This window comes from Neopsephotus bourkii, unplaced genomic scaffold (genome assembly GCF_033783945.1).
Source record: "Neopsephotus bourkii isolate Nb327-2 ecotype Australia unplaced genomic scaffold, CSIRO-AGI_Nbou_v1 NB_1526, whole genome shotgun sequence".
Classification (NCBI taxonomy): domain Eukaryota; kingdom Metazoa; phylum Chordata; class Aves; order Psittaciformes; family Psittacidae; genus Neopsephotus; species Neopsephotus bourkii.
Genome location: NW_026902002.1, coordinates 6,787,345 through 6,813,961, shown reverse-complemented (window position 1 = coordinate 6,813,961; position 26,617 = coordinate 6,787,345).

Here is a 26,617-nt window from a genome sequence, read left to right as displayed (position 1 = left end):
ATGTTTGTCTCCCACCCTTATGCCTTCCTGCAGGAGATACTGCCCTTTTTCACTTGCCTTCACACTCTGAGAACATGATACCAACTTTTAGATCTGGTGCCTGGCAATAAAAAAGTGGTGTGGGTAAAACGGGAGCATCTGAAAGTATCTTTTCAGAGTTTTTTTCTCTGTGCTTGTCTGCCAGATTATTTGCATGTGCCTCCTGCTGAAATCAGGGTGACCCAGGGTACTCCTGGTGCATTTGAACATGAGGTTCTCTCCAGGGGTGATTGACACAAGTGTTTCAGATGGGAGGTCATGGAATCCTAAGCAGACAGCTGTTGGATGGTCTGCCTCTGTACTGGGAAAATTCTCAAATGCTTGTAACTAGGCAATGGCTTAAACTTCATCCCAGTCTTCCTGTGGCAATGAGTCCCACTGTCACATGAGAACAAAACATTCATTTCTTTTCATTAAATGGAATTTGTCACTTTTCTGTTCTCCCAGCTGAGCCTTCCCTTATCACTGGAAAGAGAAACAAATTGTTTCTTCTAGATTTGTCCCTGCTTTTGGAAAGTATTGCTTTAAATAACCTTTTCTTTGTGATAAACAGCCCTATTCTCTTGACTTTCTTTTTGCGCGACCTCTGTGAGACCCAGATATTCTCAGCATTTTTGAACCTGATATCTAGACCCCAGAATAGGGGCCCCATGTTAGGTACTTTATCTTGGAAATCTAGGCCACAACTCTACTGTCCTGAAGATATCTTAAATGTAATGTAACTATATTTATCATCAAATTTATATTTCAGGTAACTCTAAGTCCTCTGTCCTGGGACCTAGAGTAGATATATGCACTCAATAATGCATACATCTCTGTGCATAGATGCATAAATCCCAGTGATGTGGGGTTATTTACACTTCAGCCACCTAAAATCAGATGCCACCTTTTTCAGCAAGTCAGTGGAAAGCAGTGTGTCAGTTTCTTTCTCCAGGTAGGATGAATTGCTTCCAGAGGTGCTCAGCCTAGGGTAGAACCTGATTATTAGTTGCTAAGCTGGGGAAGAAGAAACCTATCTTACAGGCACTCTGGCTCTGGTGAAATTAAATACAGGACCTCCTGTTGGCCAGTTCTGGGGTATGTTCCAGTTCAGGAAGTAGGTTGCTTAGGATGATTCTTAAGGTTGCGTGAGCACCTATACACAGAGATCAGGTGTAAAGCTTTACCTGGGCCAAGATTAATGAACACCCCCCCCAGTAAAACAGTTTAAAATGTGTCTCCAATGCTTGTTGCTTAATTTTCACTGGGGGTTGTTTATCAGTTCTGAAGAAAGGCAGAATAGGCTGTCAGGATCAGTCAACTGTGTATGCTCGCGCTGTCCCAGGCTATGGTCATGGTCCCTGAATCCATTGTCACATGCTTTCCTCTGCCCTGAGCACACTGACAAATTGTCCATATTGTAACTCTTTAAAGAAGGGCCAACCACCGGATCTTCTTTCAGGGAAAACAAAACAAACTCTGGCTTTTTTGTTTTATTATAATCAGAGGCTCCCTTTTTAATCATTCCAGTTTCTAGTCGCATGGAACATGAACTGTCTGAGCGAGCTTCAGGAGAGAGAAAGAGAGAGAGAGAAAGAAGGGAAGCTTAGACTAAAAGCTTCCTCACTAGGGACAGGAAAGCTCCACAGCAAGGCAATGGAACAGGGACCTTTTGCCTCAAGGTCAGGGTTTCAAATGTGTCTATTAGTTAGCTGTTTTGAGAGGTTTTTCCCTTAGATTGAGAAGAATACGGGACAGATGACATCTTGCCCTTAGACTCCAGCTGGGTGCATTCTCTATATCTTGGTCCATTTACCTACACTGAGGTCCTGTAACACAGTTCAGGCTTTCAGTCATCATTTACATAAAACCTCACAGTTTGCCACTGCTGGGTGATTTGTCTGTGGAGACTAACACAGATTTTAACATTACCTGTGAGAAGAGGGGATAGGGAACAACATGCAGATCTCAGAACAAACTCCAGGACTGGAATCTGGAAATCTGCTTTCCTTCACATTTCCCAAATATAAATAATTATTTCCCTTATCCTCAGGCATAATCAAATCCTGGGGTCAAAACCTGGCTGCACATGAGTCAGCTTTTCTGGAATGCCGCTGGAATTTCACACATTCCTCTTAAAGGCTGAGCAAGCTTTGCAACCATGGTGGACTTGTTTCCTCAGGATGGAAGGCCCTCTCCAGAGCTTCATTAATATGTGTGAGAGGTAAGTCTGCAGTAGCTACTTGTCTTTTGTAGCATGATCTTGTAAAGAATGAGATCTAATGAAAACAATAGTGAAAGCTCTCCCAGAGAGCAGAAAGTGTAGAAAAAGCTCATTTTGATGTTTTTTCCTACTTGAATATCACTGTTTTATACATGCGTCTATATGCTTAAACCCTCCCTTGTTCTAGTGTTCACCTTTTTTTTTCTCTGCAGCATAGAATCATAGAATCATTCCCCTGTAGTTGAAAGATGACTCTCATTTCCTTATGCAGGGTCCCAAATCCATGCAAATCACTGCATGAGGCCAAAGACTTCTACCACGCCAGCACAGGACCTCACTTGAACAGTGCCTCAGGTCCCTTCTCTGTGAGCCAAGGAGCTCATCCTTAGCCATATTTAGCAGCTACCAGGAAAGCTTTGCATGCAGTTTCTCTCTTTACAGACTCCCATCTGGCCTCCGTGCCTGACAAAGGTTTGTGAAGTTTCCTCTGACCTGATCAGCCATGCTGGTGTACAGTCCCTTCCCTCTATTCACGTATGCAAAAATCCCTTTCTTTCCATAAATGTTGAAAACAACTTTGCCCTAGCATTGGAGAGGTCACATAGCCAGGGCAGTGATGGACACCACGGCAGAAGACCTTTCAGGCTGGTGATCTGGAAGACATCTTTCTCGCTAGTTTATCTGGCCCTGTGCTCAATATGGGATGTAGTATTTCATGTTCATTTGTGCTGTACCAGGGATGTCATCCCATGGCTCCAAATGATGGTAAACCCACCTTGTCCCTTGGGGTGCAGCTCTCCCAGCACTGCATTACTCTTCTGCGGAGAAACATGCAATGTATTGCCTCTGTGGGCTTTGCTGATTTCCAAATTCCAGCCTCTGGAGTTTCTCATGCCTTTGGCTGCTAGATCAAAGATCTATTTTATATCAAGAGTTTTTCACTCTGTAAGTCCCCTAATCACTTATTAATGTGCTAGCCCATGCGGCATCTCACAAATTGTTCTCCTTTCCTCTCTCACTGGTAAGCGTGTTTGCCAGTCTATAAATCTTTCTGTCAGCTCTTCTTTGAGCTTTCTCCATTTTTAATTTTTGAAGTGCCAGCTCCATAACTGGACACAGGACTTCATTCTCATGTGTTTGCTAGCAGTTGGTTTCACAAACTTACTTGTAATTACATCTACCTTATCTTTATTTCTGCCAGTTCTGTGTGACAAAAGAGAAAAGGAGGAGGAAAGTGGTAGTGTATGATGTTATTTCTTTTAACTATGTGATCCTAATGTGAAGGAATCTTTCATGGTATTCTGGGGATGACCCAGTGACTCTTGTAACACCAAGCTGCAGTTACCATCTTATCTTCATGAGATTTAACAGCAGATATCCAGAAAGAAGCTGGTTTCAAATATCCAGAAAGAACCATCAACCCCACCCATTTCTCCCACCCTGGCAAAAAGAAAGGTTGACCATGGCTTGGTTGAAAGGCCATCCTCCCAGTACCCCTGTAATGATTTTCATCATCAGACACCTTTTTTAGCCCACATGACCTGGGGAAAGGCTCGATTGATGTCTGTGACTTTGATGCACCATCCCCTGGTCAGAGAAGCATTTCCCAAGTCTCTGCATGGGTTCGTGCTCACCTCTGCTCTGGAGATTGCTATGGGGAACCATGATAGATTAACCATGCTTCTCCTCTAGTCTCTGGGGAAAGAGTTGCTTCACCCACCAGAGTCTTAAGGCCTTGGATGATATGGTTTAGAGCGAGGTGTCCCTGACCATGGCAGGGGGGTTGGAACCTGATGATCTGAAGGTCCTTTCCAACCCTAACTATTCTATGATTCTATGATTCTATGATACTAAAAAAAACCCAGCAAGCTCATAGGATCAGGCTAGGCTAAGGACAGCAGTCAAGTCTCACACATAACAGGGAGGAGACTATTTTCCTTAAAATGAGTTTTGGGTTCTTTTTAGCTTGAAAAGAGAATTGTAAATGTTTCTAGTAGTCTCCGTTTCTCTCTCGTATGTATACCTATCTACGTGTGTATCTATGTATTTGAAAAACGCAACCCACAACTTTTGGTTTGAATTTGATCTGACAATATCTCTTTAACATGAAACTCTAAATCTGTAATTGATACCCCAGTTGGACATTATCACAGATTATTTCCTGTCTGTGTTTTGACTGTCCTGGTCGAATGGCTTCCAAACCTAACACAGAGTCAGTGAAGAGAAACAACCCTCAGCTACTATTATTCCTGTTACTCATTCTACCAAAATGCTAAAAATAATGAAACCACAGCCTGCCTTGAACAGTAAAGATCTTTAAAAATCACTTCCTAAGCTGGGTCTTGGCGTATCTTGTGTATCTTAGGGAAATAAATAAAGTTGGGAGGTTGGGGGCGGAATTACCAGTGATGTACCTTGGCTGGGCTTGTATCCATGCTGTTCATAAAGCACCGCCTTGGGCACATATGTGAGCACCGGGAACTCCCTGTCCCACCCAGGGCTGACCACCCAGCTGCCGTGTGCCCACACCACCATCAGTGTCACATGCGAACAGCCATCTGTGCAGCCCCATGGTCTGTGCTGGCGACAGCAAACCTGGTCTTTAGGGGGCTGAGCAGGGACCTGCCAAGGAGAGTTACAGAATTCCCCTCCCAGCTGTCAATGTGGGCAAACATGGTGGGTAATGTTTGAGGTACAAACCCCAGCAAATATTGGACAACCTTGGTGCCAAAACTGAGCTAGGTGATATTTTTAATCTAAAGTCATTTTTACCAGGAGAAAAAAGAAAACAAAAATCCCCTCCTGATTTAGTAGTAGCAATGAATTCATGCCTTTTCCCCAGAGCAGTTCGTTTAGGTAGGGGAAAAGCACCCAATAATAATACCAAAGCCCCTTCCCATCCAATCGTTTCATTCCAATAGTTTGGAAAATAAATGTTTTCCATTATTTGCCTTGGAAATAGGTCTTAATTAAAAAATAAATTAGTTAATTTACCTTTCTGTATTTTTACATGTGTTTAAAGATGGCTGACATTGAATTTAAAACATCAGTATAAAAATGCTTATTTATTTTCATTCTTATGTCATAAAAATATTCTTAAAAACTAATTTAAACAAAAAAGGAACTCTCTCCCCCTATTTATTTTGTCTTGTTTTATCAACCTAAAAAGAAAGCCAAGAAAGCAGAAAGGGTAAAACCTAATACAATCTAAATCTCCTCACCTATTGTGAAGCCTGTCTGTGAGGCTTCCAGTGGGGCTGCTGGGTGCTGTGGCTTTTCCCCAGCTCCGTTTGCCATGTTTTCTCTCTCAGCCTGGAACTTGTCCCTTCTTGTCTCCTGGGCATGGGTGTCTCAGCTGAACAGTTCAAGAGCCACAGTCAGCTGTTGCTGATCCTAGTTTGGCTCAAAAGACAAAGCACAGGAAATAAGAGTGTTCAGGAATCAAAGAGACTTTGGAACATGGATACAAAATTGATCAATTTTGTTAGTTTTGCCCAGGAATTTCACAGACTAATTCCTATTTTCAAGAGGTGAGATATTAAGCTTTTTCCTCTCTTCTACTCCAAACTTAGGTCTCTAAACTACTCATGGACTGTTTTGAGAATCTTGTTTGTACATGATATGGAGGCCCAGATTTTGCTCTGTGAAAAGTCTCTCCTCATAGCAGGAGAGCAGAATGATGCAAACTGACTGGATTTTTTAGCTCAGCGTGTTTGGGTGGAAGGGGTAGTGGCTTCTCCACTCTGATGTCACTCAGAAGCCTGGCTACGGTTTCAGTATCTGCCAAAAGTTATCAGCTATCTTAAACTGGAGCAGCTTTTAGTGCAGGGGATCTCAGAGCACCCTCAATTAAACATTAAGTAGTCTTTTGTACAGTTTTGTGCATGTCCTACCAAGTCAATCCCAGGAGATCCAGATGAGGACCTCCTTGCCATAGTTTCATACAGTATTTTTGGCCATTGCATTCTACATTTTTTTGGGTTCATCTCCCTTTCTTTCAGGTGAGGTTCTTCTCAGGAGCTGGGTCATAGTCAATTGTATTCTGCGGGCATAAATCCAAAAAGCCACATTCACATCTGGTGAAATTCCAATGTAGTGGTGTTACAGGTGGTAGAATTGGTCCACAAGAACTTGAAAGTGGGCAAAGCTCTCAGAGATTGTTGAGCTCATAATCCTTAATGGGAACGATCAGTGCTGACCAAGCAGGAGGAGCTTCAGGGCAGCAGAATGAAAGGAAAAAATGCTTTCATTTCTCGTGATCTTAACACAGGGAGAGAGAGCAGTTGGGGAAAATCAAATAAAATAAACAGGCATCACACGAGGTACAGTGAGAAGAGGGTTGAAAGAAGGTAAGATGGATAATTAAGCAATAAGGCACGACAGGCTGTGTGCATTTCTGGGTGATTATTGCATGCCTGCTATGATGTTCTTTAGGAGTGAACTTTTGCTACAGAAGAACTAGAATCACCCCCCAGGGACAGGCTGGCAGGAGGATGTAATTGCTGTTATTACAAAATTAATTTTGAAATACTACTAATGATAAAATAATAGGAAGAAAAGGGGACAACCTCCCTTTGTGCCATGTTGTTTGTTAGAACCTGTTATGGGAAAAGAGATGACATCAGCCACAGTTGGTCACTGGAGGCAGGGCAGTGACATCACTGCCAGCCAATCCAAGGCTACATCCTGGTGGCGTTGTGGCTTCTGCATGGCTTTTCTTCTTTCTCTCTTTCTTGTTCTTTGGTCCAGGTTGATGTGCCCAACTAACTTCTCCTTGTGTCAAGAACTTCTATCTTTTATCCCTTTCTGTAAGATCCTAGTTTTCCCCTTGCCTTGTTCTAGCTCCCTCTTTGGGAAAAAACCCCAGAACAAACAAACAAAAACCCCCACAAAGACACCAAAACAAAAAAAAGAAACAGACCAAACCCAACCTGTCTGAAATATGGAAAGTAATGCATAACATGCCTGTGGTTCAGAAGCATGGTATTTCTTTTGGATTTCATCTACAAAGACTGTTTTTTCCTTCTAATCTGCCACCCCCCCCCCAGCTCCACCTGCTTCAGTGAACCTGTAAATAGTTGGGTTTCCATACTTTCTCTGCATTGAATGGTAAGGAAGATGACATACCAGAAGAGAAGGGTTTCTTTTTGGCTGTGTAGCAGTGGATAACAACAAAGCAGTTATTCAGGTGCATGCTCTTAGCATACCTGGAGTTTCATCAGCACTCAGTGACATATTTTTATGCACAGAAATTCTGTTTAAATTAGTTTAGTTGTGAAACATCCCATATGAAATTTTGTATGTTTTTGGGGGACCAAATCTCCTATTCCTATGTTTCTGAACCAAATGTCTTCAGGAATCCTTATTCTAGAGAAATTCACCAGTGACAGTTTTCTTTTTATTTTAGATTCCATTTTGCAAAGGAAAAGAGATTCTGAGATTTCCCTGGGCATGGAGTTTCTCTTCTTTGTAGTTCTGGTTGGTTTTAATTTATTCCCAAGTAATCTGTTGTCCTACCAGAGACGTCTTGTCAGATAATGATTCAAGAACTTCTAGTTGCCTTAGATACGTGTCTCTGAGCAGCTCTAGATTTAGAGTTTTTACAGATGTTGGGTTTTCCCTTAAAGCCACAAACGTGTCAAGAAAAATAAATAGGCTCCCTCAGACTGGTCTCCAGACTCCAGTGTCATTCATCCCAGCTGAGACTCAATCCTGAGACTCTGATATCTACTGAGAAGCTCTATATCATTACCTGCTGAGTGGTGATACTAGGACTCTGCTCTTGATAGCTGCTGTACAAAACAGGAGACAAGCTAAGACTAGATGAATCAGAGGTCAGCAGGACAAGAAGATGCACACAGAAGTGAAATGGCATACCCATGTTCACACCAGAAATAGTAGCAAGATCAGGATTGGATTTCAGGACTCCTGAAACTCAACCCAGAACTGTGCTATTAGGGGATATTTTGGTTTGTTGTCATGGGTTGTAGAGGAGGACAAATCCAGTTCACTCCTCTCCCCAGAATTTATCATGTGTGTGTGAGTTTTATTTATCAAATGGAAAAGTCGGTCAATAGGACTGTGTTCTCAAAAATCAGTCTTTGTTCAATCAAAAAAACAAACTCAAAAAGTAATTTCAGCTCTATATCTCCATGGTACTTGCTACATTAGGAGATGAGATGTTTTTCACATGCCACTGCTTGTTGCCATCATCTTATCAAAGGGCTGAACCTGTGACCTTTAACAACAAAGCTGAGACTCCATCATTAGAATTAAGGGATGACCTGCAATGATTGTTATCCTTAGGTGACTCAACCAGTGTAATGGGAACATGATGTTATATAAGTGTTTTACATACATACATACATACATATATATAGACATGCACATATACATATACTGCTACAGAAAGAGGCAAAAAGGCATCTCAGGAGAGAAAGAGTTAAATGAACCACCAGTAAGCGAATGCAAAGTTGCTTATGTAGGCATTTTCTTGTAAAGATCTGGTCTCTGTCTGTGCGTTAACTACATGCAGAGACTCGCTGTATCCAGGTTGACAGCTCCGGTGTTATACTTTTGTGGGGAAAAGTTAAACAGCATCATTGCACCACTTGGAAAGACTTAACAGATGGAGTTGTACCTTCTTAGCCTCCCACATTTTCTAAGCTAAACTGAAGAGCGAAACTCCACAGGGCTAATAAACAAATATCTACTTAATGGAGAGTGTTAAGACATCATGTCAAAAGTCTGGGAGTTGGGATTGATCCTTCTAATTTGAAAGGAGGAAAGAACAATATTCAGCATATCTCAAACAGTGTGATTCTCTTCTGTGGATGTGTAGAAGTTCCCTTGACCTTCTACACACAGCCCATTGACAAGGAATCCCAAAGGAAATAAAAAACCAAGAAAGAGATGGGGTTGGATCAAGGGCGGGAGGGAAAGAGAAGAAAAATTTTCTATATATTGGTTGGGATAGTCAGAGAAACGAATGCAGACAGGTGATATTTGTCATCTTCTGAACACAGCTTCACAGATATTGAATGCAAAGTTTTTTCCTACTGAGACAGAACCACCCATCTGTTAAAACATCAACTTTCCAGTTTTCAGGATCAGTTCCTTGCTCTATCTGAGGCCTGCTGTGCTGAGTGACCCTGTGCATCTGCCAAGGACAGTGCTACAACGTGGAGATCTGGCCTTCAACATGCTTAACTCATGACCAGAGTCTTACTCTCTTCCTCTGTCACTGGCCTCCTCCCTGCCATGTCTAACCTCAGTTGGATGCTTTAAAAAGCTCTGGAACTTGGGCTGAGGCACATTCTCAGGGCAGGCTTGAAGGTTTGCAACACAGTAGGGCAGATGAGTTAGGTTTTGAAAGGTTTCAGACCTGCTGAAACCTCAGGTGTGACAGTTCACCAGCTGCCTCACCTTACCAAGAATGTTCTGCTCAGTGATGTGCAGGAGGAAGCTTAAAGGGAGCTGCATGGGAGGATAATGAAATGGATAAATTGGGAGGATTTTCCAAACAGAAGAGCAGAATGGTAAATACTGTGAATTTGTACTTTTATTTCCAAATACTGCTTTTATTTCCATTGTAAAATGATGGTCTCAGAGCAAACTAATAAAGCCCAAGTATCCAAATGAAGTACAGTGTATAAACCCTTCTTTTTTTATAGCATCCTTGCCTTCAGGCAGCTGGACAAAGAATGGGAACACCCAGAGACCAAGGTCTTCAGTGTGCCCATCAGAGCATCTCTTACCTGACTGCACAGCAGGTGACAAAAGGGTTTTCTCCATCAGATCACCTGGCAGATGTGTCTCTACTTGTGAGGAAGGTGGGGCACAGAGAAAACAGAATCGACCCCCAAACTCAGTTCTGTTGAAAAGTTGCTGGAAATGAAGTGCCGTGATTCAGTTGTACTTGGGCTCTGCACAGAAGCAATGCTGCCAGAATGCCCGGTGCACTCTTCCTGGTGCATTGGGCATGATGGTACCAGTAGGATCTGCCTGGGAGGCAAGGTAAGAGATCAGGCAAACATTACAGGAGAGGACTGTGGGCTCATCCTGTCACAGAAACATGGCAAAACAGACCTAAAATCAGAGACATCTCATCAGGCTTATTAGCACCTTATAGTAGTTTCTCCCTCCAGAATTTCTCTGGGAGAAAAATACCACAACTATCTGCAAATCAACATAGTAGCCCATGGCTTATTTAAGTTCCTATTAAACAAATTGTTCTTGAAAGCAGCTTTTGCTTTCCACCCCCTCTCACTTTTTTGGCTTCTCCTGCTGTCACTTGCACCTTGACTGAGATGTTCCCTTTACCCCCTTGTTTCCATGCTTTAATAACATTTTTTAATCTGATTTTTTTTTCTTTCCTCACTTCTTGGGGCTGGAAATATTCTCATTACACTTATACCGGGGAGAAAAGTAATAATTAGTTCCCAGGGTGGTGGAATTCTAATCCTTTAATTCAACAAAAAGACAATCAACAGCAGGAAGAATCCAGCCCTCCATTATGCCCTGCTCCCCCTCCATGTTTTTCATGATTTTCAGGTCAACCATGTATTTGGAAGCTTCCATGTAACAAATTTTCATTTTACTCATTCAAGTAAATTTTCTTTGTAAGCTTTCCGCGTAGCCTGAAGCCTACAGCTATTTCTGAATCTTTTGAATCTTTTTGAGGGTGAGGCAGAGTCAAGTTACCTTGTCATCAAATTCTCATTTTGGCAAGAAGGGTGGTGGGGGTGAAGAAACAGAGGACTTTATAGCAATAATCACCAACCAAAACACTTCAGAGTGCCTGAACTTGTTACTGCGTCTGTTCAGTTCTTCGACAATATGTCAAGCAGAAAGAAAACAGCTTAATTTTTCACAAGCCGGGTTGCTTTCTGAAGTTAACAACAACACGGCAACTTGTTTGAACTAGTGAATGGAGGGAACATGCTATTAATACCAGAGTCACAGCGCCCCATTCCCCACAACCCACCAGATGTCTGAATTTAAACTGTCACCTCACGTATCACATCAGTTTCTGTGGACAAAATCTTGGTCTGTTTTCCAAATGCCCTAGAGGCACTGAGCTGTTCTTGCAAGGTCTTTGATATGGTCTGTTAGTAATACAGTTGTAAAAAGCCATGAGCATTTATGGTGCATTGTTATTAATATAGCTTCTGTTCCCATCATTGTTTATGTTATTATTTCCTATTGGGCAACTACATTGCTCTGAGGACTGGTAGATCATGCAAGCCCTTTCACCTTTTTATCAACCCAGTTTGGTATCCTGCCTGCTCCCTTGCTGGTAGACTGTATGGCATAGCTACGTGTTCACATTAAACACTAAAGTTTCTCAGAAAAGAGAGACATTCTGGGAAAGCTCTGAAGGAAACCAAAATAAATCCATTCCGCCTGGAATTTGGTTGTGGCAAGTTTTGAATGTCTTGCCTTCCATATCCTCCAAAAAAAGACTCAAAATCCCCAGATGTTTAGGCCAAAACTTTTTTGGTCTTCATCAAAAAGTCAAAATTCCTGTGGAAAGAAGACACTTTTCAAGAAAATGTACATTTAATCGAAACTCCCATTTCCCAGCAAAGCCCATGTTGGCTACAGCTGTCCCAAAGCTGAGAGAGACTGCAGGGCAATACTACCTCCTCCTGCCAGGGCATTGTCCTGGGGCACTTGACCTGATCCATAGGTGTGTCATGCTGGGGAGAAGAAAGCAAAAGCTTTGCACATCTGAGCCTTCAGGTAATAACAAAAAGCGTAGCCTGTGTATAGGGAAAGAAGCAGAGAAGGAATTGGAGACTCAGTAGAGCTGATGGGAAGAAGAGGAATTGAAGGGAGACAAGAGGCCAAAGGGATGGAAAAAGGTGTCCTGCTTTCAGCTGGAATAGAGTTAATTTTCTTCCTAGTATCTAGTGCAGTGCTGTGTTTGGCTATAACTAGAGAATAATGCTGATAAGACACCAGTGTTTTAGTTGTTGCTGTGCAGTGCTTTACCCTGAACTAGTCTCTCATGCTCTGCCAATGACGAGGGGCAAAAGAAGCTGGGAGGGAGCAGAGACAGGATACCTGACCAAAAGGGTATTCCTTACCACAGTACATCATGTCCACTATATAAACTCATGGGACTTACCTGGAGTGGACTGATTGCTGATGTGTATTGATCAGTGGGTTGTGAGCAATTCTATTGTGCCTTGCTGCAATTTGAACCCAGGATCTCTTGTTTACCACAACAAAGGGTTTGTGTGGAGAGAAGCAGACCTGCACACTGCCCTGGATTTGTGCAAGTTCATCCCAACATTTTGGTTCAAGGTAACCTAAACAGGTCTTTTCTTCCCACGATGTACAGCTACCCTAGAACTTGTTCTGTGGTGAAGACACCCACTGCTGTCACAGGGGCCTTTTCTCCATGGCAGTCAATAGCCTGAGGAAAGGAAAAGCCATTGGCTGTGGATCCAGAAAACTCTTGTGTGCACATACCTGTACATGAGGGTCAGTGCCACTCCAGGAGATGCTGTGCATTTCTTCACTCTTGATGAGTCCTTTTTTCTTTCTTTCTTTCTTTCTTTCTTTCTTTCTTTCTTTCTTTCTTTCTTTCTTTCTTTCTTTCTTTCTTTCTTTCTTTCTTTCTTTCTTTCTTTCTTTCTTTCTTTCTTTCTTTTCTTTCTTTCTTTCTTTCTTTCTTTCTTTCTTTCTTTCTTTCTTTCTTTCTTTCTTTCTTTCTTTCTTTCTTTCTTTCTTTCTTTCTTTCTTTCTTTCTTTCTTTCTTTCTTTCTTTCTTTCTTTCTTTCTTTTCTTTCTTTCTTTCTTTCTCTTTCTTTCTTTCTTTCTTTCTTTCTTTCTTTCTTTCTTTCTTTCTTTCTTTCTTTCTTTCTTTCTTTCTTTCTTTCTTTCTTTCTTTCTTTCTTTCTTTCTTTCTTTCTTTCTTTCTTTCTTTCTTTCTTTCTTTTTCTTTCTTTCTTTTTCTTTCTTTCTTTTCTTTCTTTCTCTTTCTTTCTTTCTTTCTTTCTTTCTTTCTTTCTTTCTTTCTTTCTTTCTTTCTTTCTTTCTTTCTTTTTCTTTCTTTCTTTCTTTTTCTTTCTTTCTTTCTTTCTTTCTTTCTTTCTTTCTTTCTTTCTTTCTTTCTTTCTTTCTTTCTTTCTTTCTTTCTTTCTTTCTTTCTTTCTTTCTTTCTTTCTTTCTTTCTTTCTTTCTTTTTCTTTCTTTCTTTCTTTCTTTCTTTCTTTCTTTCTTTCTTTCTTTCTTTCTTTCTTTCTTTCTTTCTTTCTTTCTTTCTTTCTTTCTTTCTTTCTTTCTTTCTTTTCTTTCTTTCTTTCTTTCTTTCTTTCCTTTCTTTCTTTCCTTTCTTTCTTTCCTTTCTTTCTTTCTTTCATTCTTTCTTTCTTTCTTTCTTTCTTCTTCTTCTTTCTTTCTTTTTTCTTTCTTCCTTCTTCTTTCTTCCTTCTTCTTTCTTTCTTTCTTTCTTTCTTTCTTTCTTTCTTTCTTTTTTCCTTTCTTTCTTTCTTTCTTTCTTTCTTTCTTTCTTTCTTTCTTTCTTTTCTTTCTTCCTTCTTCTTTCTTCCTTCTTCTTTCTTCCTTCTTCTTTCTTCCTTCCTTCTTTTCCTTCCTTCCTTCCTTCCTTCCTTCCTTCCTTCCTTCCTTCCTTCCTTCCTTCCTTCCTTCCTTCCTTCCTTCCTTCCTTCCTTCCTTCCTTCCTTCCTTCCTTCCTTCCTTCCTTCCTTCCTTCCTTCCTTCCTTCCTTCCTTCCTTTCTTTCTTTCTTTCTTTCTTTCTTTCTTTCTTTCTTTCTTTCTTTCTTTCTTTCTTTCTTTCTTTCTTTCTTTCTTTCTTTCCTTTCTTCCTTTCTTCCTTTCTTCCTTTCTTCCTTTCTTCCTTTCTTCCTTTCTTTCTTTCTTCCTTTCTTTCTTTCTTTCTTTCCTTTTTTTTCCTGAGATCTAAAATTAAGAAATCATGCAGATGGAAAACATCTGCCTGTTCTTTGTGTGTGGAAAAAACATAACACATGGCAGTGATGATAAATAATAATAAATAATGATGATGATGAAAGTATTTTGAGAGGCGCAATGGTTTGATTTGTCTGAAGCAAGCATCACACACTCTCTGTCCAGGCTAAGAAGGATAAATAGACTGCTGTGGTTTGAAATTCTGCAAATAGCAACACAATTTTAAGGCATTTAGAAAGAGCAGATGCTGAGCATGGCTTAGCTTTTTGTGGGTTCGCTCATTAGTGCCCTGTCAGAGGCCTTTCAGGTGTGCAAAAGCAGCCTGACCTCTCCTGAGAGCAGGTCTACTTATGTATGAGTCACTCAAAATTTTAACACAGCTAGACCAAAGAATGACATAGCCTCCCAGTGATGTAATATTCTTCTTTTCTACCTTGTTACCTAATACAGGGCTATGAAATCAAATCCATGGGACAAGTAATTTATTTATTTCCCTAGGCTACCACGAAAAAAGGATAGCTTTTCACCCAGAAGACGTAATTCTTGGTATCTCCCAAACATCCATGAAAAATCAGCTCTAATTGTATCCCCATGGATGTCACCTAGACCTTTGTCAGGGTCTACCTAAGAACTTCTTCCAGGGTTTGAGTTGTGTCAGGTCATCTCAGACTGTAGGTAAAGACATTGTAAAACCCAGTGAGTGTTATCTGATGGAAAGGGATGAAGGGGATTATCTAATGAGTTTCTGGGTCTCAGCTGAGTTTCTAGAGTGCAGGTGTTCTACTTAATGTCTGCCAGCAGGTTGGTGCTCTCCCTGCCTTTGTAAGTAACTAGGCCCAAATGACTCCTGATTCTGAAAGCATTTGAAACTGAGAGATGTCTGCAGACAGAAAAGACAGGATGGTGGGGAAAGAATACTGTGCACCACCAAATGTGAGGAAAAAGCATCCAGACAACGGAGAAGGTGATTCATGTACACACATGAGTGCAGGTCTGAACACTGATAAAGGGAATGTGTCAGGATAGGGTGTATTTATGTCTGACTGAACAGTATGATATCAAACATTTCAAAGGACAGTGTCAGTCTCACCTAGCTTTAGCTGTTTACAGGAGGTACTTCTATGCACCGGAGATCTCAGCTCCCAGCACAACCATCCTGTAAGATCTCAGGCAGGATGATTCACAAATAGAAATACCATTGAAAAAAGCCCAACATTAACACTCGTGACAAGCCATGCTCTGTGCGTTGTCTCTGTGCACTTTGCCAGCATGTTTGTCTGAGCACTCTGAGTGCAAAGACAGTGCAGCATTTACTTATTTGTGTGTGTCTGCTGGAATCATTGAAGCTTAAGACTCCCCCCCCCAAAAAAAAAAACCAAAGAAAAAAAAAACCCCGAAGGAATCAGAGCTGAGCGACAGGAGAATGATGATGCAATGATATTGCAGCAGCAAAAGCAAAACGATCTGCTAAAAATACACCAGAGGGATCTAAATATTTCCATAAACAGATGGAGGTCAGAGCCCAAATGGAAGAAAAATATGCAAGTAAAGGAAATTGTATTTGACAACCATAAGGGTCTACAGTTCTTCTGTGTCTTTTATCCCAAAAGGCTTTTTTACAGATGCTCACAGTTGGGCAAAAGAGGAGCCTGATCCCACAATGCTTTACTCACATGAGTAACCCTAATTTATGTTTGTAGACTCAAAGGGGCCAATGGACCTGCCACATGAGCAATACCTTGTATGAGTTCTTTTAGAGGAGGCATCTGGCAGTGCTTTATAGTGAAGGCTGCAGAGCAGTTTCCATGCTAAGCCTCTCTTTTATTCATTCTCATAAATTTCTTTTTCCTGTTTCAGAGCATTTACATTTTCGGCTGAAATTTTCCAAACATAGTCCATGCCTGAATGTGAATTTTATTGGGATGCATGAGGAAGAACAGCTTCAGCCTGGATGGAAAAATATGTTTTCCCTTAAACATAAAAGTCCAAGCCTCTTCCTGCCTTTTTCTTGCCCCTTTATCTAAACAAACGAGAAACGGCTAAAATTCCATTTGCTGAGTTGTCCTACGGGGAGTCAGGGATGGTGAAATTTGGTGAGGCTTCAAAATCAAAACCACCTAGAAATATTTTAAATCTGTAGGTACCTGAAATCCTGACTATGTTGTTCAGGGGTGAAACTCATCTGCTATAGAAAGGGTACCAGAGATCTGTATGGCATGTGCTCCTTTGAAGCTCACGCCTTGCTTCCATCTTGCCCAAGTTCACCCACCTACAAGCGGCAACCTGACTTTCAGGCTGGGAAACCAAACCCAGCTATGATACCAGCATTTTCTTGTGGCCTTGGGGGACCACCTTGGCTTGGGATAGATTTCAGGAAGAATTCAGAATCATCAGCATAAACCTCTCTTCTGGAGGGAAACTGCAATCTCCCTATTTGAACCCAATACAAAGACTGAGAGGTACACAGCTATGGAACCTTGGCTGTTGAGCACTGCAGCTCATCTTCCCAGCAAGGATAAAACCTTGTGAATCCACATGGAGATACATTCTGGGTGGGGGCAAACACAAGAATATTTGAAAGTTTCTGCACAAATGTTTTCTTCTGGACAGTGAACTTATTCCCTTTCATGAAGTAAAAAAATTCTTTGGGTTATTTTTGTTTGTTTGCTTTATTTCCAGCTCTCAGTCATGTCCAATAATCAGACTAGAAAGAGAGAGGTAAAATGTTGTTTCAAAGTTTAAAAAACCCCCAAACCAAACACACTGAGATGACATAGTTTGAGAATACTTGGCTTTAAAGCTCTGTATTTCACACTCTACTTTCTAGAAAAACATCTGTCCAAACCAACGCATTTCTAGGAAAATGTGCCGTTCAGCCTGGAGAAAAGGCTCTGGGGAAGCCTTATAGCAGACTTCCAGTATCTAAAGGGGGCCTAAAAGAAATCTGGAGAGGGACTTTTTACAAGGATGTGCAGTGGGAGGACAAGGGCTAATGGCTTCAGGCTGAAAGAGGGTAGATTTAGATTAGCTGTTAGGAAAGAATCCTTTACTGTGAGGGTGATGAACCACGGGACCATGCTCCCCAGAGAAATCGTAGATGCTCCATCCCTGGCAGCGTTCAAGGCCAGGTTGGGTGAGTCTTTGAGCAACCTGGTCTAGTGGAAGGTGTCCCTGCCCATGGCAGGGGGTTTGAACTAGGTGATCTTTAAGCTCCCTTCCAACACAAACCATTTTATGACTCTGTGATTCTATGATTTCTTTTAAATGAAGTTATTCAACAGGAAAATGTCTTTGAAAAAATATGTCCTGATCTCTTCTTCAGACAAACAAGAGTGACCATTTCATGCAGCATTAGGAAGGGCAGGCTGGTCCTGTCCAGCCATTCACATGGATGACTCCAGACAGCTTAGCAGATATGGTATTACACAGTTTAATCTTTGCTTTGAACATTACACAATTCTTCTTTGGTACGTTGTATGAGTGTGGAGTTGGACCAGAAGATGTGCTGGGTCCCTTCCAGTCTAAATGTCTTTGTGCACAGCATACTGTACACAACACATAATAAACCCACCAAACTACCTTTATCCTACTGTAATAGAACTGTATTAATGATAAGAACTAAGCATCTGGAATTATACACCCTAAAATGAAGTTGAGATTGTCAGATATGAGACTTGAGGGGCTCATTATAAGACACTGATGTTAAAAGGACCTCAAGTGCTCTTTTGAAATGATGAATGATCAGTACAGTGCTCTGTGAAGATACCAGAGGAACTGCAGTTTCTTTTGTCACTTCAGACATTGAATAATGCCAAAGTGGATATTTCTTTTTGGCTGCAGTGGGAATCGCAGATCTGAACAATTTAGCTTCTTGGGTCTTGCTTTTTTTTTTTTCTTCCCCTTCAAGAACATGGCCTTGCAGAAATAAAAACTGTTTGCAAGCTATAAACATGTCTCATGTTCTGTCCCAAGGCAGGAGAAGTTTCCTTCCACAGCTCTCAACAGTAACAGAAGTGGTCAGACCTCCTGCATAACCCGAACTTAATCTTCCTGAGCCTCTACTTGATGTTTTTACTGTTGTATAGCTGAAAGTAAATTTTGCTTCACCTGTTCTACATTCTGGATGCCTTGTCTCCATCCAATGATACATGCCATGTCATTGCCGTAACTTCGGGCAACACAAACAGCATTAGGAAAGAAGCTATGTGAAAACACAGCAAAAATGTGCTGGTGATGTCCTAAAGCTTTGGGTAGGGAAAGCCCCAGTTTGCTGCAAACATTTCTCCCTTTGCTATGTACTGAGGTAAACTCCCAGCCTAGGCTGGCTTGGCTCACTCTGCCTTGTGAAGAGTCATTGCTGATGTTGATTTATTTAGTGGCTGACTGGTAGGTTTTGGAAGAGGCAGGAGGAAGCTCTCCCTTCCTGTTCACACACAGCTGTTCTCCTCTGAGACCCATCTGGATTCACTGGAGGACCACTGGCCTCTTTTTCAGAGCCCTATTGCAGGCAGTGTTTACAGCTGTCCTGTATGGACAACTGGTGTGTGGTCTGAAGCTATTGATGGAGAAGTAAGACAAGTGCATTCCATATAATTTATTCTCTCCACACCTTCCGGAGCTCCACAGACTCCTTCGTATGAGTTGTTACGAATCCCTCGGACATGGCTGAGTCAGGATAACAGTAGATTGGCTGCGCAGAGCTACCAGTACTCCTTGCAGGAGCTGCTGTATTGCATACAAGCTGTATCTGTTGGGAAGGACTGCAAGACGACCTTTGCCTTTGGAAGCATCCAGCTCCTGCGGTATTTGGAGCTGTAAAAAACCCCCATGTCAGTCAGAGAGGAAGTTGTGTGCATACACAAGCTCTCTGTGCCTGGAGAGGTACGGTAAGGGTTACACAAGCTTTATTTAAGGAACTTGCCAAGGAAAAAAGTGCTCTGCAAAATTCATGTCTTTAAAACACAAGAACAAAATTAAAGTGTCTCTGAAGCTTCTGACCTCTGTAGGTGAGGAAGTGCTGTGAGCAAGGAATTCATCTGCAGTAATGCTATGGAGGAGTAATGCCATTATCCCAGTGCAGACGGCAGTCCTAGCTCTTGGCCCAACCCAAAGGCCATGAGCAGGCCTGGTTTCAAAGACCTTTGCATACAGAATTATTCAAACTCTGCTACTAATAGGGATTAAGAAACATGGGTGGTTAGTTGCAATGGGTGGATGCTATCCTTAAACTTCTAGTAGTGGCATTGCCACACTGGTGGTTTCAAAGCCTTCCAGAAGAGCACCAAAACCTATAAGCTCTCCAGGTCAGTGAAGCCAGGCTTCCACCACAGGCAGCAGGTTGTCCCAAGTAATGTCTGCAGCAAAACACCTCATGAAATGCTTGCTCTCACCAAAGTGGGTAGGCATGCATTGTGAGCAAAATCACCAAATTGCTCACATTTCCTTGGGACCTTTTGCCTAACACTTGGAGTTGGACATATTACAAGAACTCTGCTGTCCTGACTCAGTTTTCACCTCTGTCCATATGTTTATCCTTTTTGGACCAAAGGGAGGATTGTATGATGAAGCCTGAAGAGCTGGATAAAAGATTCTGTTTTCTGGATTGTTGCAACATCAGGACCCGGGACAAGTGCACAAGTTCATCACTGCTTTCAAAGTCCTTCACTGAACTTCACTCTACCTTACATTATTTTCAGTTATGGACTGCCACTTCATTTATTAGTACTCTCAGAGAAAGGCAAGGGTAGGTTTCAGGATAAACTGGGAAATTTGTGGAGGTGAGTTCAGGTCTCAGTGGCATGGAGGTACCATACAGAAACTTGCTCAGCTCTAAGTTTATTTTTGGTTTGTTTTAACCTAATGAATTCTATACTGTGCTGAAGGCATCTGAAGCACAATGATGGCTCAAGTCCATGTGAGTATGTATGATGGAGCTCAATGGATAGTCCTTCTGTCAAGTCAGAATTCAGACAAACTTCACTTCTATCTGTCAGGAAATCATGCATACGGATCCTCTGGAGGTTCATTCATTCAGTTTCATGAAAATATGTCCCTGTTCTGCTCTGAATAACACCCACTGACTCAAGCAGAATCATGTGAATGATAACAACCAAAAGTAAACAAAGCAAAATTTAACCCTTTTTCTCATGCACTTCTCAATGTATGTTACAAGTGTGAGATCCAAAGAACATTTATTCTGAAAATATCTCTTTGTGTTAGACAACATAGGTCACCGAATGGAAAGATGGAGATTCTCCAGGATTAATAACATGGAAAAGTATGCTATTTGATGTGATAAATATTTGGAAGGCCACTTTATTGTCAGGAGTATAAAGACCCACCCGTTACTTGGAAAATCAGGACAAAGCAACAGAATATCTCACTTTAAGAAAAACATCAAGGAGAAAAGAGGAAATTATCCAAGAACTGGGGAAACTTGACCAAGGCCTGTAGGGATTTTAAATTGCAAGACTATTTGTTGTTTGAACTGAGTCACATCAATGCAGCAGAGGGTTTGTCCTTGGCAGCAGAACTGTTAGAATGGAGAGTTAACGCTCCATCATGTCAACCCACTGAATCCAGGTCATCATGTCTTAATTAAAGTGTTCATGCTATGAAATACCACTGAACGTCAATCCATTTCCTCAGTGTATAGAATACTATGTTTATTTATGGGGTTTGGCTATCACTTCTGGAAAACAGAAAAAAGATATTAAAATATAAAGATTTCCCATTAACAGGAGAAAAACACTGTCATGCCCTAGATTCTCTTCTCAGATGGTTTTGGTGAGATTTCTGCCTATGGGTCATCTTTTCACCCATTAAAGAAGATTTTCCCTGTCTTGGCTAAGCACAATTCAGTCTTACTGGGATGATGATGCATGCATAGATAAGACAGAATTTTGTTTTAGAATAAACTCCCTACGACAGGGTAACTATGGAGCATGAAGTACGAAATATTTTCAGATTTTCCTCTATTGAAGTCTTCGACATATCAGAGTGCCCATCAAGTGTCTGAGAGCTGAAATACCTGAGACACACAAGGAAAAAGCTTTCCCCTCCTCTCATGCCAAGTCTAGAAGAACCTCTGCTCTGGGTATCTGCCCAGCCCCGGAGCAGAATTCCAGCAAAACCTGGAAATTCATCCCACTCAGAATCATTCCCCGAGTTTGCTTCACAAGCGATGGACAAAGCAGCAACTGCACTAGCTGTATATGTTAAAATATTACATACATCTATGGAATAGCTACTCTAGCGATGCAGCCAGGAAAAACAGCAGAGAGAGTCAGATTGGTAAAGACGGGATAGATAGAGAAAGTGCCAAACTAAACAAGGTTTGATTATGGCTACACACTGTCCTCTGCCTCTAATTTTCTCTTGCAGGCAATTTCCTAGAAGAAGGCCAGCATAAATGGTCCTGCCTAACTCGATAGTTCCCTAAAGTTAACCTTTTCCTGAATTGTGGGTTTGTGTCCTCAGTTGGCTTACAAATACACACATATGTGTCAGCTAAGTTCTGCTGATGTTTTTGAACAAAAAGCCAGTGTTTTGTGTTTTTGTTTGTTTGTTTTTTTTCTTTGGAAAAAAAATGCAATTAACAGAAAAGCTTTTTTACCTGCCCTGTTGATGTTCTGCACATGGGATGTTTAAAACCAAGATGTGTTAACCCTACAGAACACAAAAGTTACTACAATGACTGCAGGGTTGTATTCCTTCTCTGGAGCCTCATCACATTAACCCAAGATGGGTCACAGCACCACAGAAGGTCTCATGTGTTCCATGTTCTCAGAAGAGCTAGGGAAAACCCAACTACTTTGCCTCACCCCCAAAGTGCCCAAGTTATTTTCCAGTTGCCTTAGTTTGTCTTTTTTTTTAAGTGACTAGTAAGAACATAGATAGAAATTTTAGCATGTGGCTTCATTTGGGTCAGTTTTGTTGCATGTGGGTCAGAGCTGAAGCAAGTAATTCCCAGGGCAAGGTAAAGAGAAGGCCCCTGTGCTGTGTACCCTGTTGGAATAGACATACTGCAACTTCTTGTAGGCTACTTTCAAAGGTGGTGTGCCTAGGTAGCACACCACCTTTGGAAAAGATTTTCTGGGACCTTTACAGCATTATAGCTTCACAGTACTCTATGAATTTAGAGATAAACTGTGAACTGCTTTGAGAGCAAGCTGAAACTTGTACTGGACAAGAAGGTAGCCAGTTAATAAATGGCACACTGTCTATATTACCTCTGTCCCTGGCCAACTAAATTAAATACATATAAATGGACTTTGCTCCATCTCCTAAAGAGCTTTTCTTCTCAACAGTCTGAACTGGAATAATGAGAACAGTGGAAGGGCAGGCTCAGGAATGATTGATTAACTGCAAAACGGGAAAATTCATACCAAATGTTCTTGTAACTGCCCTGCTGCTTCCAACAGCATTGCTTGTATCCTATAACTGAGAGGTCAAAACTGATGTTAGACTTTCACATGGTCTGTACATATAAGGATGGAGACCGTGTGCCTGTAAGATGCTCCCCATCAGCATATAAAGCCTGCTTTTCGTTGCCTTATTAGCCAGCTCCTGAAGTTGCCAGGTCTCCATGGAAACATAAGAATAGCCATGCAGAGTCAGGCAAGTATCTATGTGGGCAGGTAACTAGAACATGCTGAGGGAAGAGTACAAGACCATGGCAAATGCAGTGTCACATCCAAAAGCTACTCCACAGGTTCCAGATATCTGCAGATTAGGGAAAGCACCACAGATTCACACTCAGGAATTTCCATGCTAGATCACAAAGTAAGAGGCAGAGCCATTAAAAACTTTGAGATGTTTAATTCTCAAGGCCTTTAACATTATGGCCAAAAGAACTATACCTCAACACCTAAATTAGAATCATGAAAGACTCAGAGTCCCTAACACCTATGCCTGCTTTTCGATAACCTATAGAGAAAGGCAGCCCACATTAAAAGGAAACCAAATTTATAAATCTCATTTTTGAGCCCATCTTCAAGAAAGCGTGGTCATGGGGGATATCTCCAGGGAGTATGCAATGCTTACAGCTCCAACCCGTTTGAGTGCAGCAACACTAGAACTGCTGACACGTCTTCAGATCTGGAGCTGCTAATAGAGACCTTATGCAACACTGTAGCTGTTTTATGCAAAAATCCATAAAATTATTAAAATCTTCTGTAGAATCAAAGAAAACTCAAGATGAGAATGGCCAACAGTTTCTTGGATCAAGCAGTATTGTCAGCTCCAATCTCATTGCCAGGCTTGCCTTCTTCTCTGCTCTCTCTATTAATTTGTTCGGACTAGTTTGAAATGAGTCAGTGATGCTGCTTCCCTCAAGCTGGCTCTGTAACTTCATAGCTCTTGCAGTGAGAAACATCATCCTCATGTTTGGCCTGCCTTTTCTTTAATGATTACCTCAAATCTGTGTACCTTCCATTTTCCTGGCTCTCAATGAACACATCAAAAATCCTACCCTCTCTTTTCAAATGTCTCCAAGTAGCTTTTGGGCTTTTATTACCTTTCCCCATCACTTAGGTATTCTAAATAGAGACATCTGAACAACTTTAGGCACATGGCAGTTCTATTCCAGAAACCATGTACCTGCATTGCTGAACCAGAGTCTGGGGTAACAAGCCAAGCTAGGAGGCAGGATATGGTTTAGTTTTAAGGCAATACCATTAATGCATATATACAGCTTTAGAAATGTATCTGGATTGTTACAGTGACATCTAAGGTTTCCTATACATTCCTGCTCTTTCCACCCTGTAATTTTATATAGCGAGCCAGTAAAATAAATGAACAGCAGGCAGCAATCTGCCTGGAAGTACAATGGTCCCAGTGCTGAGGATCTGGACCCAGCTGTGGGTCTTGCTTAGAGACTAGTCTTCAATTTCTGTGGACTCATCAGCCCTCCTGATTTCATATCTGCTGAAAATGCTACTACTTTATATTACTATTATTTGTAGACCTCTCACAAGTAGTCCACAAGTTGGAAGTGTAGCCACAGAAGCAGCTCATCCTTTAGACACTCAGCCTATTTCCTTCTTGTTCCCTTCTTTTGTGCTAAGGACTTCACAGGGTTTTTAGCTGGCAATTAAAAACACTTCAGCAGTTTTATTAGCCCTGCATGCCTTCTTGTTCTGCTCATGTTATTTACTTCTGCTAATTGGTCAGGTATTAAAGAACAAACACAGCAATTAATTAGTGGTCTGACAGAAATTATAAAGAAAAAAGGGCCTTTCATGGATGTCAGATTTGAGTCACCCTAAGAAGCTTAGAGAGTGAAAGAATGAAGGAGGATGAATCATGGTCAAAAGAAACATTGCGTGTGGCATTCAGATGTGTGGGGATTGACTACACTTTTGGTCCAGGGTACAATCAGTCTTAGAAGAAGCATTGTAAGGGCTCTGGAATGGTTGGGTTTGATAGGGAGCACCAAGCCACAGAAAAACTATGCTGTTCATAGAAGCAAGAATGATGTGGTGAGCTCAGGTGTTCAGGCAGGTTATCTTGGTCAGAAAAAAAACCACCTCATCCCTGAGTCACGAAACACACCAAGAACAAGAAGAGTTGCAACATGGCTTCATTTCTCAGATGTCCCTGAATGAATCTGGATGGCTCCTTTTGGCACTGTGGCCTCTATTTTCCTCTTGGAAAACGGGGGGATGTCTTTTATACTGTGCTCATTTTGTCCTACTTGCCAATAAACTCTTCAGAATAAATACATTGTATTTCTCCAGTGCAAAGAATAGAAATTGCAATTGCTAAAGAAACAATCAGGTCTGTCCCACCTAACAGCAGACATTCTCCAGATCTGCCTCTCTTCCTTGTAACGCAGACCATTTTATCTCTAAGGGCTATATCACCAATGGGACAACATAGTTGGACAGCTGGGAACATTACCCAAAGGAAAAACCTCCCATGGGAAACATTGAAAGGCCTTGTCTTAAAAGAGCTGCCTTAAATGCAAAGCTTAATCATGTGGGTATCAAGCTTTCACATAACAGCAAGGAAGGAACTTCTTTATCCCAGAGAAGACAAGCAAGGTTCTTTGGGACATCTCTACACTCATCAATGGCATCTAGTGATAAATAATGAAAATAAATGAACCTGGATTCAGATGTAAGCTCTTGGATGGACCTTTACTGAAAAAATTGGACTTATAATTTTGGGAATGACTCTGTGCTAATAAGGCAGTTTATGAAAAAACAGTGTTTCTGAGGTGACTTATGCCCTGTGGATGTCACATCTGGGAACCATAGTCAAAGTATCCCTGCCCTTCAATAGTTTGTACAACATAAATGCTGTCCTCAAGAACAAAAGCTATTCAAAGTGCATGACAGTTTTAATGTTTATTGACCCCTATCTTTGATGACCATTTGGGAAAAGGACTTCCACTCCATAGCTGTGGGGCCACAGTAAGACTGTTAGGATCCATCTTGTGAAGACATGGGAAGCTTTACTGAAGGAAGGCAGACAAGTGCAAACTTGCACCGAAAATGCAAGCATCTATTTCTGTATGCAAAACCCTTACAGTCACCAGCCAACACTCACAGCTCAATATGTGAACAGCTCAGAGGTTATTTTAGGTGATCCAAAATGGTTCTTTTTGGCTTTGTAGTCCATGACTCTATTACAGAAAGATTTCACACCAAAAAAAGCCCTCTGGTAACTAAACCAGGCAGATAATGAGTCACCCCTCAGATAACAACCAATGATGCCCAGGAGAAAACAGGATTTGAAGTAGAGGCTTCTGAAGATTACAGAGAGCAGGAAACAAAGAAGGATGAGAAATTACACAGTATATATGCATATACCTGTGTGAAATGAAAAAGGTGTTTCAGACTTTAGGATGCTACAGTTTTTGGCTTCTCCAGCTCAGAGTCTGCAAAAACCTCTGCTAAGCATTTGAGCACACTGCTGTTGCTCTAAAGCAAAGCAATGAGGAGAACCAGAGGAATCTGGCATATATGTTGCCGGGCCAGAGCACAGTGCAAACATCAGTGGATATGTAACCCAGCAATGACCTGCCAAACAGCTGAGAAGAGTAACAGATCTGATTCTCACCCAGGGAAAGGTTGCTAGCCCCATCTGTTGCTACTGTTGGTGCTGCTGCTATTTTTCAACATCCCTTCTTGCTAGGGTGTTCTCCAGTCAAACACCACGTCCTGGAAAACAACATGGCATCTGCAGAGCTGCCAAAGAGACAGCAGTGAGCACATCAGGGAAAGGTTTGAGGGGTCCCTTTCTCTTGCTTCTGCTGCACATGCTCTTTGAGGAGACAAATCAGTTGAGAAGCTGAAAAATATCCCAAAATTAGACTAACCTCAGAACCAAAACACTCTTCCACTCTGCAGAGAGGTCTCTGATGCTTGAAGTATGCCTGAGGATGGCATGAGTCAAGCAAGGGTTGCAGTGTCAAGGACAGAGGTGGA